At 42.7% G+C, this 14,594-nt stretch overlaps 1 long non-coding RNA gene across 1 annotated transcript; it reads left to right on the top strand.

Annotated features, from left to right (window-relative positions):
• The first annotated feature begins 845 nt into the window (after window positions 1-845).
• Window positions 846-13,881, top strand: LOC309664531. Its single transcript, XR_014265895.1, has 3 exons — window positions 846-921; window positions 4,938-5,083; window positions 13,633-13,881. It is a non-coding gene; the product is annotated as an uncharacterized lncRNA (long non-coding RNA).
• Window positions 13,882-14,594: the final 713 nt, after the last annotated feature.

Raw genomic sequence — 14,594 nt, 5'->3', positions numbered from 1 at the left:
GTCAGGTCAGTAAGTTGATCCCGCTACTATTTTTGTTGTTGTTGTTGTTTTTAATGCCAACTGAAAGTCTGCAAGATATTACAAAAAAAGAGGGAGGGAAAGTGAAATTGTTCCCATACTACCTGCTGTGTTGAAATTGACCCAGATTGTCCACTCTCTCTCAAAGTTATTAAAAAAAAAAAAACCGTACAAAGGAAACACCTGTGAATCAACATTTATTGAAAAACCTCCATGTATTAAGTACACTGAGAAAAAATATTCTAGTAGAGTAAATGCGTTTGGAAAAACTCTAGGAACGGAGTCAGGAGACAGTATCTTAAGAGTGCTTCCCAGGTCTGAATTCTTTGCTAGAATTGTTCTTTAAAGGAAACTTCAGGCTTGCTAGGGAAAAGGACCTACTGTTTTTTGAAAGGCATAAAGAAGAACCAAGGAACTGCAGTCCAAAGGGCATGAAAGCACTTGCCCCAATTTGAGGCTACTGGGCTTAGAGCAGAGCTCTCCAGAACTCTTTGTAGCTAAGTGCATGGGTTTCACGTGTGCAATATAAAAATCAGGAGTGCACATCTCACAAGAGCTGGTTTTAAGAAGAGACCGTCACGAAGGTTCCCAGCGAGGAGCGTCGCCAGAGATGCTCCCTAGCGTGCCCGACCCTGCATTTCTCTCCTCTCCTGCAGAGACCTCCTGGAACAGATCCCCGCGTGCCCCGCGCCTGCACGCACGCCTGCACACGCCCACTGGGGCGGGGCTCTCAGGCACGCGGACCGCCGTCCTCCAACAGCTCCTGGCGTCTGTTGGGGCAGTTGGCTGGGCTCCAGAAGACAGGAGCGTGTGCTCGAGCGCGGAGGTTGGGGCCCCAACGGCCGTCCGGTGGGGGCGGGGCTTGTCATGGCCGCCTCTGGAGTCAATTCCAGGAACCCTGAGGTAAGGGGTATGGGGACTTTTCACCCCTCAGGTGTCACCGCTCTGTGCTGTTGTTCACCCTGTGGGTTATTTGTGCCCTTGTCCGTGTAAGGAGACTCCCCAGAATGTGGATTCACGCCCCCATAGAGCTCGATTCCCTTGAGGGGTTTACCCCAGGGTTATTGGCACCACTGGGGAGCCGGCAGCATGAAGGGTTCAGTGATTGCGGGGCTTACAGTGGGGGGTAAGTAGTGTGTGTGAGCTATTAAACAGGTGCCGTACTAGGCTGCGCGTTCTGAAGAGTACAAAAGCTAGAGGGACGTTCTTGCAAGTTGAAAACCCTCATCTGGTTCCAAAGGTGTAGCTCAGGTGATTGGAAAATGAGTGAAGATCGAAGGAACACACTCATGGTTTCACTAGTGTCTTCCTTCTTGTCATAAAAACATCAATCAATACTTATGTCCAAACTGCATTCTTTTGTCAGTGATGGGAGCAACTTTGCTGAATGTGGTAGTAAACATGTATTTGTAGTCTGATGTCAAATCATGATTGATTTGCAAGCATAGATGGGGTCTGTACATATTTAATTGGTTGGTGGGAATCTGATATGTAGTCAAATGTGTGGGTTGGTTTTGTCTGTGGATGTTTGTGTCTGAAGGGAGGTCATGCCTGTGTTTTTGTGAGAGTGTGTAAGAGTGAGTGTTGTATTTGGAGGGTGTTGAGATGTGACGCAGGCATACTCAAGGAGTTGGTGGTTAGGTGTTTGTAATTTGGTGTTTGGGGAATATGTTTACATGTGTTTTTTTCACCCATGAATTTGGGGATTTATGTGTGTCTAATGGTGGATTTGGAAGGATTATCTGCATATGCATAAGGGCAATGTCAGGAAAAGTAGTGGTGTATATTACTTTGGGTGTCCAGTCTGTTTATTTTGTATATTTGGGGAATGTAGGATGATCATTTGTGTATTCAGGGCATGTTGTATGGTTATGGGGTGTTTGTGTGTGTGCATTTTCAGGAGCTGTCTATGTATATTTGGATGTGTAGAGGGCAAGTCTGTGACTATTTTCTGGGACTGGTGGATGTTGTATATGTAGGTATGTCGTGTTTGTATGATTCTGTATTCTGCAAGATGGCAGAGTTAATTCTGTGTGAGAGGTTGGGAATGTGGGGTTATGTATATGCCAGTAGTGTGGTACTGTATGTGTATTTGGAACAAAGGGCATATAGGGTGATATTATTGCATATTTGTAGTGTTCTGGGTAATTGTGGTTCTATTTGGGACTTGTGGGGAGTTATGTGTTAAATGAGTTTGTGTGTATATTCAAGGGGCATGGCCACTTGGAGGAATATTTGCTGAGGCTGTGCATTTGTAATTTTCAGTAGGAGCCTCTGAAGCTTATGTATTTTGGGAAGTGAGTATATGTGTATCTGATAAAGAGGTGGGGTTCTATGTTTCTACAGGGAAGTTGGACAATTGCATTTCTATGTATTAGAAATATGTGATATGGGTATTTGTTAGTACTTGCATATGTGTGAGCTGGCTCCTAATAGCTAGGGATAATTTGATATATGGAAGTTGTTTCATAAATGGTTTGCTGGAGACACTTCCATGTATCTTACTTGCGTATTCTAATCTGTGTGTGTGTCCATCATCAGGTTCATGCATTATCAAAGTCTGTTCATAAGGTATGGAGTTGTTAGGAGTATTCAAAGTGTATTTCTTTGGAGAATGCTAGGGTGTTTATACATGTGTTTGGTAGGAGTAAGAGGTGGTCTGTCTATATATTCGGGGTGAGGGTAGAAATATATATATATATAAACACCCCCACACACATATACAGTTTATATGTTGGGGTAGTGGTGGGGAGCTTGTATTCTGGAGAGGTAGCATAATGTATAGTGTTTGGGAGGGGATCTGTATGTTCAGGGCTTGGGAATATTTGCATGTGTGTGTCCATAGGTGTGTGAGAATTGTGTATGTATATTAGTAAGACTGCAGAGGTTGTCGGTGTTTTTCTGTTTTGAGTGTGTCTGAGCATTTGGGGGGTATACTCATGAGGAGTTTGTGGGTGTGTGTATTTGTGATTTGTGAGTATATCAGGAGGCTTAGAGTCCTCTGTGTGTCTATTTCAAAATGTAATGCCTGAAGAATTTAGTGGTGTTGCTTGTATGTGTGTTCTCAGTATTAGTGATGTGGACTTATATGTACAGTTGACCCTTGAACAACACACGTTTGAACCACACGGGTCCACTTCTAGTGGATTTTTTTTCCAGTAAATACTACAGGACTACTACATGATCCATGGATGCAGAACCACTGCATGGAGGGTTGGCGCCCTAACCCCCAAGTTGTTCAAGGGTCAGCTGTATTTGATAAGTATAGGTTATTTGTGGCTGTGTGTGTTTTTGAGTTCCTGGGGCTTCTGGGGTATGTATTCTGGGGGATGTGAGAGTTTAGTTTGTGTGTTTGGAAACCAGTAGACGGTGTAGGTTATGTGTGTGTGCAGGAATCCTGGAGTATATGTATTTTAGGGCTGTGGGATTGCATATGGGTCTTTTTGGGTTGCCCATGAGACAGTTGTGTACTTGGTGAGCCTGTGTGTTTAGGTACTCAGTGTGTACATCTGGATGGCATATTGGTTGCACATGTTTGTTTTCAGGCCCATGTTGTGTGTGTATATATAGTTGTGAGAGTGGAATGTGAATATTCAGGGTGAGTAAGGTTTTGTCTGTAAAAATTTAGGTAGTAAGAGGTGGTCTGTTTGTGTATTTATTCAGGGTGAGGGTAGAAATGTACGTGTGTGTTCAGGATATATATATATATATATATATATATATGTATATGTACAAACACATATGTGTATGTGGTATCCTTTTGGTTATATATCTGTGATGGGAGTTGAGGGTTCTACTTGGGGTGTAAGTGGATTGTGTGCACAAATTCATAGGAAAAGGTATGGGATGTGCTGCAACTGGTTCATACTATGCTGGGATAGTCAATGGTGTATATCTCTTCCCAGCTCTGTGTTCAGTGATGTCAGGTGGGTAGCTTGAAATTGGTCATGCTGGGAATATTTATACCACGTAGATAGCAGAGGTGAAGTCTTTCCCACCTTTCTCGGAGAGTTTTTTAGCACTTACCAGCACACCACTGATGTGCGTGTTTGGATGTATGTATGAAGCAAGAATATTTGGGCATCGGTGGGTACGTATGGGACACCCATGTGAATTGTGAGTGGGGCATCTGGGGCTATGGGCCCCTGTATATGTGCATTGACCCTGGTAATTGTGAATCATTGCATTGCTTCTATCAGGTTGGTCTGTCCTTTAGGGCCAAAGAATCCCCATAAATGTTGTTGATTCCCAGTAGAAATCATGCAGATGGATACAGGGGTGTCTGTACCTTAGGCAGGTGGACACTCCTTCAGCATTTGTGTGGTCCCAGCATCTGGGTCCCTAGAAGGGGGGGCCTGGTGGACAGATGGCCATGCAGAGCGGAACCTTCACAGGTGTGTTGTTGGCGTGACAGGCAGCAGTCAGAAAGTCACGGGGCTTCCTGGATACGAGGTCAGATGACCAAGGGCTCTCCCAGGAAAATACCCTGAGAATCAGTTGGACAGCTACAGGCATTACTGGCTCTTCTGGGGCACAGCTGACGTGCAAGGACACCCTCCACATGAGGTCCAGAGCCACGTGTCCCTGAGCCCAACTGCCCCAGGGTGGTGGGAACTGTTGCATATCAGGCTGGTCAACTGTATCACTAGGTCTCAACCAACCTGTCTCCGTGGAAACCTAAGTCCTCAGGGATAGGCAGGACCTCTAGGGATCAGTGAGCTGACAAGGACAGAGGTGTGGAGGCTTTGTCCCTGAGGGAGAGTTGGGGACTGAGACCTGGAGGGCCTAGGGAGTCCCACTCTGAGGAGATATGACTCTGATGTTCCCGAACCCTTTAGACATGTTCTCTGTTCTTTTCTGAAGGCTCAAGATGCTTCTAGCAGTGGGAAGCTTATCTCAGTTTCATGTTTCTCTGATAGGATGAACTGACCCTTTTATTCACTATTCCACATCGAGCTGCAAACCCATCAGATGGAACCACGTGATCATTGTGGCCACCAGCTGACCCCACAGCCACCTTGTGCCTCCCTTGGACCCACCCAGGAATTTCTGAGCCTTCTTTATGGTGAGTCTTGTGGCCTTTTCTCCCTCATTGTGAATCCTCCTGCCAATAAAACATGCTGTGAATGTTAACAAAAGGAAACCTCAACTAGAATTGGAGTCTGGAAGGCCCGTAGAGGGAGCTCTCATGCCGTGTCACTCATCATCAATTACCCCAACAGGAAGAGGTCATTTACTGACCCCAAACAGGAAGTGCAACCACTTTACTACCCCAGCTGGAGGAGGGAAGGCTTCCTTCCTGGCCAGCAACAAGAAATAGAAAATATAAATAGCTAATAGAAAATTCCGCAGTTTAGCCAATGAGAAGCCATTGTCACCTGAAGTTTCACTTTCCTCCAGTGAACTTTCATTTTTTCCCTTGATGATGATTTTCTTTCCCTGTCCCACCCTCTTTACTTTAAAAGCCTTCTGGGACTTCCTGGTGGCCCAGGGCCTAAGACTCTGCTCTTCCAATGCACGGGGCATGGGTTCGATCCCTGGTCGGGGAACTAAGATTTCCACATGCCATGTGGCGTGGCCAAAAAACAAAAAGCCTTCCATGTTGTGTAACCCGTTGAAGTATCTCCCTTTCTGTCAGATGAGATGCTGCCTGATTCATGAGTCGTTTAATAAAGCCAATTTATTCAAAATTCAAAGTAAATCTTCAAATTTACTCAGTTAAATCTTGTTTTTTAATACATTGGTGGCATTCAGAGGTGGCCACTAACAGTTGAATATGTTATCCCTCCAGAAATGTTCTGTATAAAAATATGTATGTGCACTTTTCTAAAATCCACTCTTATGATTCCTCCTGCTAACAGGATGATTTTATGATTAAATGCTTATCTTTTTAAAAAGAAAAAGATAAATATATTGGTGGCAGTGATGGGCTCTGAAGCAAATTTCTGATAACATTTGGGACAAGGAGAAACAGGTGTGGTGCCCACAACTCCTTTGAGTTCACTGTCTTTCTTGCCATTCCTGAAGGTTGTTGGTAAGCTCCTCTTGGTTTGAGCTCCATTCTCTTTGATTGAGTTTGTGCTCGCAATCTAATTGGCTTTCCTTTACAGGGCAGGTCAGTTTAGCTGGTAGAGGATTCTCCCTGAGGCCAAACCCCTAGCCTTTCAGATGGAAATTCCCAGGACACAGTAACATCTCTTGGTTATTGCCAGTATATTTTTGAGTGGTAAACCCTAGCCCCTAATTTTGTTCCCTGGATTCCACATTGGGCACTGCTGGCAGTGTAGTCTGCACTTCCCCATCTGTTTGGCATCAGCCCTCAGTTTCCATGCTTGGAACTGTTGGTGGCGGCTATAGTTCTCCATTTTGTTAGGCATCAGTTTGCAGTCCCCATTCCTTGGGATTTGCTGGTTGGATCTTTTTCCTCAGTCCAGGGATCCCTGGGAATTGGTGGTGGTGCATACCAGGCCTTCTTTTGGCCAGGACATAGTAACATCTCTTTGTTACTGCTGATATATTAAGGCGCAGTTCTTTTGTGTGTTCTTTTGGGTTGACAAAGGCTAGCTAAGGAACTGAGATCCTTTATCACCAAAGAGTTGAGAATGCCAGCTTCTGGCACACCTGCTTATTTTATATTTGAGAATTATGGTCCTGGAGGCTGTAGATATTTAGAAAGATGGCAAAATTATACTAATATTGATCTAGAATTACAATGGTCATTGTGGGGAATGTTCCAGTTAGACAAGATTGTTCATTTAAGGAAAACACTAGAGAGCAAGGGTTCCCAAATTGGACAGGGAGAATGAAATGCCTGCTTTAATTGGTATGTAAAAGTTTACAGAAGGTTTCAAGATTCCAAAATAGCTTCGTTTAGAGACTTAGAACAAAAAGCTAATGAAAAATTAAAGAGACAAAAGGTACCTGAAACAAAAGACCATAGGACGGATGTGACTGCAGATTTAACTCCTACTGTCCCCCCCCTCTTTCCTTTTTCACCTGAGTACTCTTGTTTTACTCATTTTCTGTCTGAAATACTTTTCTATTCCCAAGAGAATATTTAACAATTGCCATTTAAAGTAAAACTACCTGAGGTTGCAGGTGAGCCCCCTCAGGTGTCCTTTACCTCTTGGTCAAAGACTGAACTGAGAGCTATAGTCAAAGAATTCTCTAAACCTAGGGGGGAACCCCCAACATTTTTTGAAGAATTTAGAGTCACTGTCACGGCCTATGTCCCCAAACTGCTAGATCTTTATCCGCTTGTACACATGTTGGTAGGACTGGGGGAAGCCCCAGAATGGATGCGGGAAGCAAAATGACATAATCCCTAGGATGATATTCAAGATCCTCAACCTAAAAAGGCTTGCAGAATAACAACTAACCTTTTATAAGCTATTCCTAAAATCTTCCCTGCTCACACTTGGTCTATTATTAATTGGCCTAATAATGATTGGCCTATTATTCACTCATACAAACAAAAGAGGGGTGAATCTGTGGAAGACTTTAGAGCCAGTTTGTAGGCTCTCTTTTTACAGCATTTGGGGTTGCAAGCAATAAAAAGGCCACTCAGCCTACTTTAACTGCCCTCTTTGTAAATGGATTATCTTCTGAGATTAATGGATTGATAAAAGGGCAGAAAATAGGCTGGGAGGCTGTAGGCCTGACTGAACTCCTGACTATAGCTGAGCATTTTGAAAGGACCTTGGAGCAAGATCACAAACAGAAATCCACCAAGCTCATAGCCTTACAGTTACAACAGCTCTAAGGCAAGAGACAAAATAACACCTAGGCCTCCCCCATTACAACCTCCTAGGGGTCCATGATCAATTCGATGACCCAAAGTTGATGTTTCATTTGTAATCAGTGAGGACACTGGACAAAAAGGTTTCCTCAAAGGTGCTATGCAAACTCTTCACAAATGCTCTCGTATCTGTCTCAAAGGGAGGGCCCCCCCATGACCCTCTCCCCTAGTTGGCAGAACTCCAGAGGTTCTCTGGTAAACTATTACCAGCAATTACCTTAAACAGCCCAGAGGAAAATAGAATGAAAATTGATGAAAAACTGCCAAATTTCAGTTGATACTGGAGCTATGCTTTCTACTTTAAACCCCACTCTCATATTTTACTTTGAAATCTACATTAAACCCTAACCCTAACTGTAAACATAATTACCTAACCCTTTAACACCCTACCCCTAGCCCTAACCAGAGCTGTGCTTTCTAATCTAAATCCCACCCTCAAAGAACAACAGGTCCCTCTGAGTCAAGAGGATGTTTCCATAGTGGGAGTACCTAATAAAGTTCAGAGAGAATTTTTATCTCAACCAAGATTCCTTTTTGCTATTATGCAATATAGCCCCAGTTAATCTATTCGGTAGGAATCTCTTTTCTAACTTAAAAGGGCCAGTACATTTTGCCTCCAGTGGAGATCTCACCTTATAATTTCCTGATCAACCTGAACCTGATTATTTATGTTCCTTACAATCTGTCCTGGACATAAAAGAGGAAGTTCAGCACAAGTTCTCTAATTTGATGGAGATGCCTGCAAATTTGGGGGCTACTTCTGACGGTGTTAACATCAGAAGAATAAAAAAAATGCATACCTATAAAGATTCAGATACATGTAGCCTAACCTCTCCCTAGGTTTCCTCAACAACTATTAAAGCCTGCGGTCATACAAGGTCTCACACCTATTGTAGAAGACATAATTTCCCGGGAGGTAGTCATTCCTGTACTCTTCCCTGCAGCATGCCAGTCTTGCCTGGTTGGAAACCTGGCAGGATGGCGATTTGTCCAGGACTTGGGAGCTGTTAATAAAAATAGTTATTCCCTGTTTTCCTGTTGTTCCAAACCTAGCCACCCTTCTGTCACAAGTTTCAACTGACTTGGAATGGTGTACTCTTGGAGACCTTTGTTCACCTTTCTTCAGCATCCCGGAGACCCAACAGCCAATATCTATCTGCCTTTACTTGGAACAATCAACAATATACCTGCACTTTTATGCCTCAAGGGTTCACTGGGACCCCTTCTTTTTTCTCCCAAGTACCTCACCAAGATTTAAGTACCCTCTAGTTCCCTGAGCAATCAACCTTTTTACCATATGGAGATAACCTCCTGCTGTACTCAGCTACTGTAAAGATTCCATAAGGCATGCATAAAATATTCCATTTATTTGCTGCAACAGTTAGCTGAGAAAGAACACAAAGGAGAAATTACAGTTATCTCTAGACACTGTTCATTACCTAGGACATAATCTAAGCACTGATGGAATTCAGCTATCTCCAGAGAGAATTAGGCTGATACAGGAACTTCCTAGACTCACAACTAAGTGCTAACATTGTGGATTTCTAGGTTTAGCTGGTTATTGCAAGCTCTGGGTTCCAAATTTTTCTCTGTTACCTCTTCCACTCTATGAACTTATTAAAGATTTAGTCCCTGAATCCTTTGCTTGGGAAGATAAACATAAGCAGGCTTTTATAAGGCTAAAACAAGCACTGCAAGAGCTGCCTGCCTTAGGGTTACCCAAATGATCAGGTTCAGGTTGATCCGGAAACTTTAAGGTGAGATCTCCACTGGAGGCAAAATATATTGGCCCTTTTAAGTTAGCAAAGAGATCTCTACCTAACAGATTAACTTTAGGTTATTCAAAACCTTTTACTTTATTTGTGCATGAATGGCATAATCAGGCCCCGCGGAACTATGTGAGCATGGTAGTAAACATAGGCCTTTTGCCTATTATAGCATGCAATTTGAGTCAGTTGCTTATGCCTATCTCAGTTGTCTTAAGGTTATAGCCACAACTGCAAATTTAGTGGAAGCCTTGGCAGATTTGACTCTAGAAAATGAAGTTTATTTGCAAACTCCACACATTGTCCACAGTCTTCTTAACTCTGAATTGACAACGTTTCACTGCAAGTGTCACTAGATTCACTTCCTGTGAAATCCTGCTTTCACCACCTAATCTTTATCTTAAACTTGACAACGTTCTCAATCCTGCTACACTACTACCTCTGTCTCACAAAGGTGAGGACCATGACTGCAAGGTAACAGTGTCCCATGGGAATTCCCTGGTAGGCCATTGCTTAGGACTCCGAGCTTCCACTGCAGGGAGCGCGGGTTCGATCTCTGGTCGAGGAACTAAGATCCCACAAGCCACGTGGCGCAGCCCAAAACAAAAACAAACACAAAACACAAAAACAAAACAAACAGAAAACAATGTCCCATTTTGTGACACCGTGTCCTGAGTAAAGATGTTACCAAGTCCAAGCTTGCTGTGCTTGCCGCACGACAGGCCAATAAATCGGAGATGAGGTGTTGAGGCAAGGAATATGACTTTATTCGGAAAACCAGCAGACCGAGAAGATGGCGGATTAAAGTCTCAAAATAACCATCTTATCGGGGTTTGGATGCCAGTTTGTTTTATAGCACAGAGATGGGGAGGAGATGAGGAGGTAAAGTAAAAGGGCCATTAGTTTTGCGAATATCCCCTGGAATGGCCAGCCTCAGGGAGGGGATGTGTTAATTTCTTCTTCATTGCAGCCATCCACAGGTGGACAGAGTCCGTATGTTTCCCTGAACAAAGGCACTTTGGTTTAACATTCAGGCAGAGGAACAGGGTTCCCCGAGGCAGGCCATTATGTACAGACAGTATCCTTTTAGTGAACAAAAGCAGCGGAAGGCAAAGTTTAAAGTCAAAGAAACAGATCCAACGTGTAGTCAGATTTGGCTCCTCCCTTTTACAATTCCCTACTGTCAATGTCCATTCCACAGTCTTGTGGAAAAGGGGGTGACGGCCCTTCTAATTGCTTCGTCAGATGGAACTTTCCGGGAGAGTCCACCATCGGTGCCAGTGTTCCAAACGTTGTTTTTTTTTGTTGTTGTTCCTCTCTGGAAAGTGTCTCCTTTACACCTGTAGCCTTAAAAAAATATTCTCAGCCTAAAAGTTGAGAGTTATGATCTATTTGATGGGAATTTTGAGAGCTTCAAGCCTGGGAGGCAGCATCTCAAGGAATTTAGCAGTTTTCTATGTATGGGAAGATGCAAGAGTCTGGGCTCACTGAAATCATTCATTTGATATGTACCTCAGCTACCCGGGGCCTGTATCCTATATTCTCATATCCTGAGTTTCGTCAGGGCTCACCGGCTCACGTTGGAGGGCTGCAATCGCTAATGACTGATGTGTCAGGCAATATTCCATTTCTCAGATCCTCTCCTCTTGGTCAGGATTTTGACCAATATCTGGGAGACATTTCAGGATCAAATTTTGTCCCACGGTGCTGGGAGGCTCATCCCAGGTCAGGGGAGAATTCTTGATATGCCACTCCAGGTGCTAGTTTTTGGACTAGGCCCTATTGATAATTAAAGATCCTCTGGATCCTCTATCTAATTATGACCCAGGAGACATTTTCCCTTGTTGCTTCCTCCCATACCTAGAATCACAGTATTACAATTACTTTATGTTATAAATGTGATCTATTTCCTCAAGATGTTTAGCCATAGAAGTATTGTTGGAGGCCTGGTTACATACTGGGTACTGTAAGAGACACCAATCTTATAAAATAGACAAGATATAAGTAATGCAGCTAGTAACGTTAACAAAGACACAGTGCAGCAGGGAGACACAAAGAGCAAACAATCTGGAAACAAAGAACAATGATCAGTATAACTACTTGTAATCCAATTGCAATAGCGAGCGACCAGAGGTACCATACCTGATTTAGTGAGCCATCCGCTGTTTCAGTGTACCAGCAGTGCATACTTAGACATGCACGGCTTAATCTTTGAGACAAGCATACGCTACTGGCAGGATCAACCAGGTAGAGAGAAAAAGATAAATGTTTCAATTCTGCTTACAAGGGTATAATTTAACAAATTACTGTAAGTCATAGTTAGTTTAAGGGGAGGGTTTTGCTTACACCTGGAAAACACAGATTTAAAACAGTCATTTTTCAGATAGAAACCATAAAAATTATAACCATAGTCACCAGTTTACCCAGTCATGTGCAACTAATCGTTTTTGTTAACAGCTTTATGAAGCCATCAGGTTTCCCATTACAATTCTTCGAGTTCTTACCCAGTTCACCCTTATGGTTTGAAAACCAGAAACTTGTATTTATCCAAAGGTCCCTTCTATAAATCTTCTTGAAGAGGAAGCATTTTTGCAAAGGCATCAGAGTGAAACCATAACTGTGTACAATGACGAAAGACTTAAGAAGGCACGTTTAAATCTGATTACGATGCAATTGACAAAGTAACGTGGTTACTGCAGTGACATGCAACACTTTCCGATAATAAAGAGAATTCTGACTGGTAATATTTTACCAGGACATACCAAATTTTAGGAACTCCATATAATCTGTAGAATACCTGTATCATTTGGCATACAATGTAACCTAAGAAGATTTATTGCTTATTTGACAACACTTCCCGTGTAATTCAACATACCAAGTTAACCGAATTAGTTAATATCTCTCTTTGGGGTGTTTCAGGGGCCCTTTGAAGCACCCCAAAGTTAGCTAGAGCTCAAAGGAACTTCATTATAATTTGATTTGGGAAGTTTTGTCCGAAAAATAAGAAAAGGGTTTAAAACTGTCAGGTAGGATCACATGTCACTGTGAAACAATAGTTATTCAGTTAGCCAAAGTAACAATAAAAGATTTCAAAGGCAAGTACAGAACAGATCTCTTAAGAGGTAGAAAAACTTAAAATCTGGTATCAAAAGCAGTCCAAAATCTTAAGAAACCTTGTCTTCTTAACAGAGAGAAAAGCGAAATTCAAGTTTTGCACCAGCTTACTTTTAAAATTTATTGACTCAATTAAACTTATTTTAAACTTAGTCAATCCTGACCACGTACAGAACTCTTTTTTTCAGGGTCCACTTTCCATAAACCTTCTGTCACTTATTTTAGCACAATTCTGACTTTCAAGTGGTCAAATATCTGGAGAGACTAATTTTAGATAGACCTTCCTAAAAGATAAGTATTTTAAAAAGTTCACCTAAAGCTCTTATTTCATTTGCATTTTCTTTCCTTAAAAGTTTCTTCACATCAGGTTATTTCCTTGCTGACAAATTTGCAATAGATATAACAAGATTTTATTTAGCTTATATTAAACCTAGGCACAATAAAAGTATTATACGTAATGTTGATGACTCTAACAGCATGTCTGTATTAATTAGATCAACAAACGAAAGTTAATACCAGGTCTTAATTAATACTGACTATTTCCCAGTTCACATGAACCTGAAGCTCATTTAGCTCAATTTCTCTTGTATTTAGAATAGTTTGGTTTGTAAGTGCTCACTTTTCTTTAAGCCAATTAAATAGAGCTCATCCACAAATCAACGTCAGCAATGTTATCCAAAGACAAAAACACATACGAGGACACAAACATACAGAGACGTCATAGTTGTCATTTCAAAATTTCAGCACGGAGTCAGGTACAGCCATGTGAAACCCATCAGTTTACAAAAAGAGGTTGGATTCAAATTAGGTTTCTGACAGATGGAAAAAATCAAACTCACTTGTCTAGATGGCTGAATTATTACAGAAAAGACACTTAGGTTTTTTATTTATCCTTGATAAGTCAATTTCTAAATTACTTTACCCTCTTTTAAAAAGATGCATTTTAAAAAGATGGCAGAGATGAGGGTTCCGGAGAAGACCAGAAAGGACGTTTGCATCTCAAAGATACAGGCAAGTTTTTCCTAGGATGACTTTGTTTCCCCTTTGTTTAATATTTACAAGCCTCTTAAGATAAACAGGGAGGGTTTGGGGAGTGGTATCTATTGGAGAGTCAATCAACTCGTTCCCCACTGTCAAAGTTCCCTGGGGCTCCTGTGGGGAAATTAGAATCGGACGCCTCAAGTCCAAGGGCGTTGCCTGGCCTCTTATAGGTTGTCAGCACAAGGGAAATTGCCCTGCTGTGGAAGTGGCTCCCGGTCCAAATTGGGTGGCCTGTGGAATCTTACATGGTGATACTAAATCCGGCTCCTGTGCTCTGGGGGTTAACACAGAAACTTCTATTTGATCCCCGTGGGTAGGGGAAACAGGAGGTGGTGAATATGATGGCGGCATGGGGGGAGGGTGGGCAGTTGGAACAACTGCCGGTGCAGCTTGCTGTTTTGCAAAATACTTGTAACTGCGAGATCCTATAAAAGTTGAGTGAGCCATTCAGGGGCTACTGCCCTTCTGATCCTATATTTTGGGTCCGCACCCTATTACAATAGTATATCATGTGTTTCTTAGTCATAGGCTCAGGGCTATATTTCACCCATTTATCTAATATAGGCCCCAAAGGGCTCTCCTTCAGGGTAGATGGAGTATTTCCCATTGTGTACACCAAAACGCAAAAGACGCAAGCAAACTCTGGCATCAGTGCACACCAAACCAAGACCAAAACCAACGAACCAGTTCCCAAATCGGTTCTGAGGGGGTGTAGTGGTGTAGGGAGCAGCCGGCTGGTCCAGAAGCCCACAGGCAGCTAGGAGGAGCTGTGTTAGTCCAAAGGCTCCGGGACACATAGTCCATTCTCAGCCCAGAAGGAGCAGCCAGGGGGAACCAGTGGGAGGGCTTGACTAATT

The sequence above is a fragment of the Balaenoptera physalus genome (genome assembly GCF_965194825.1).
Source record: "Balaenoptera physalus genome assembly, chromosome: 7".
NCBI classification, from domain to species: Eukaryota; Metazoa; Chordata; class Mammalia; order Artiodactyla; family Balaenopteridae; genus Balaenoptera; species Balaenoptera physalus.
The sequence above is the reverse complement of the archived record's forward strand: the minus strand, read 5'-3'. Positions and strand labels throughout refer to the sequence as shown.